Source organism: Pteropus vampyrus, unplaced genomic scaffold (assembly GCF_000151845.1).
Source record: "Pteropus vampyrus isolate Shadow unplaced genomic scaffold, Pvam_2.0 Scaffold140, whole genome shotgun sequence".
NCBI lineage: Eukaryota > Metazoa > Chordata > Mammalia > Chiroptera > Pteropodidae > Pteropus > Pteropus vampyrus.
This window is the reverse complement of record NW_011888921.1, coordinates 1963369-1965504: the sequence shown is the minus strand read 5'-3', so window position 1 is coordinate 1965504 and position 2136 is coordinate 1963369. Positions and strand designations below refer to the sequence as shown.

Genomic DNA, 2136 nt, shown 5'->3' with positions numbered 1-2136 from the left:
ATCATGGTTTACATGAGAAGAAATTCATTTGGAGATATAGAATCCTGAATAGATATAAATAAAACAAGGAAACTGACAAATGATGGTTTTAGTGCTTCAAGCCTCCATCTTAGATGCTTCCTTCCTTTACTCCTCCCCAAGTCCCTACCTGCTAGCTATAAAAATTTACACTTAGGTTGAGATCTCAAATGTTTTCACTGAGAATAGCTTTAGTGTTACTTTTTAAAAGAATATTAATATTTTTACAGGGTTAATCGCTTTAATAATTTCTGCCATCAGTCGGTAGATGAGGGAGGTATTTATCTGAGCAGTAGAACTACCCCTGAGCTGCAGAAATGATACCAATTTTATGTAAAGTATTTTATAGATCTGCTGATAACTTTTGTACTTGCTTGCATTCTATCTATAAATACAAGACTAATTAAAAGCAAATAAAAACTGTAATTTTCAATTTTAAATCTGGCAGTTCTGAAATAATGTAGCCATGTTGGTATTCATTTGCTTGTAGGAAATTCTGCTACATAAGAATTTAAATTTAATTTTGCCTTTTTATTATGTATTATGTTCATTGCAGGCCTGTGGGCAATCACTGAGTTTTAATAAAGCTAAAAATAAATAAAATGGGAATGTTAATAAACCTTGTAGCTCATTAAACATTTGGATTCACTGAGTATATACCTATTAATTTTAGATGAGACTACATTAGGAAACCTTTGTTAAATGAAGATTGTAATTAAGTGAATATATTCAAATTCAATACAAAACATTTTCCACATCTTTTTACTGACAATTCTTTAGTAAGAAATTTTAGGAATTGAAAGACTTAAAAAGTACTGATTAAATATGCAAGTATAACAATTTATAATTCTCTGTAAAGAATTAAAATTTAAAAGATATGTCCAAATGGATTCTCTTCTCACATCTCATTATTTTTTCTATTTTTGCATTTGTGACTTCATCATTTTATTAAGAAAGTACTCTTGTCTCTTAACCCTCTTTATTGTTCTATTCCATTTGTGTATTAAAATTCTCCCTACACTCTTTTAAAATAATACCCTTCAAGTTATTCCCTTTTCTTTCTCTGTAGAATATTCCTCTTGTAAGAAGTTCTTGAGTTTCTGACCTAAGGTTAATTCATGTGTAAATACTATTTTGAGAATCATTTCAATTATCCATGAAAATAAACACCGGCTTATGAATGTATAACTGTGAAAAATGTATAATTCATTTTTGTTTTTGTTTGGTTTCCCTTGGAATTTGGATTTATTTTTATTTTATTTCATTTTTTAGGTGAGGCAACCCTTGGTTGACCTCACAGATTGCAAGGACCTTGTCAGTTTACAATCCCTTATTTTTTACATCTACAGCACCTGGTCTTCCTAGGTGATCTCTCATCCAGGTACTAACCAGGCCTGACCCTGCTTAGCTTCCGAGATCAGACGTGATCGGGATTGTTCAGGGTGGCATGGCCGTAGACTGGATTTATTTTTAACATTGAATTATGTATTAATTTGCTAGGTCTGCTATAATAAACTACGACAAACTGAATGTCTTAACAGAAATTTATTGTCTCACGATTCTGGACATTAAAAATTCAACATCAAGGTATTAGCAGATATTTCTTTTGAGGGCTGTTTTTCTAGGGCCTTTGCCTAGCTTTTTGTGGTTTGCTGGCCATCTTTGGTGTTCCTTGGCTTGTAGAAGCATCACCCTAATCTCTACCTTTATAATCATCTGGTGTTTTTTTCCTGTGAGCTGTGTCTCTGGGTCTAAATTTCCCCTTTTTACAAGGGTACAGTCATATTGGATTAAGGCCCATCCTAATGACCACACGTGTTATTGTGATTTACAATTAGAACTGTATATTTGGTCGTTGTCCTTCTTGTTGGCATAGAACTCCTAAAATCCTTGGAATTTTCTAAGTGTTGAGAGTGATGAAGGTCTTTTGTTATATTAACGTGACTTTTGTAGAGCACCTAAGGGTGGAGCTGGTTGCTAGTGGAGCCAACCATGGGATTAGAGGGTTGGAATTTTCATTCCCACCCCACAACCTCTGAGAATGGGAGATGGGCATCAATCACCAACGGCCAATGGGTTAATCAGTCATGCTTATGTAATGAGCCTCTATAGAAACCC

General features: G+C 33.7%; 1 pseudogene; it reads right to left on the bottom strand.

Annotated features, from left to right (window-relative positions):
- Positions 1-1358: 1358 nt before the first annotated feature.
- LOC111744788 lies at positions 1359-1477 on the bottom strand (annotated as a pseudogene).
- Positions 1478-2136: the final 659 nt, after the last annotated feature.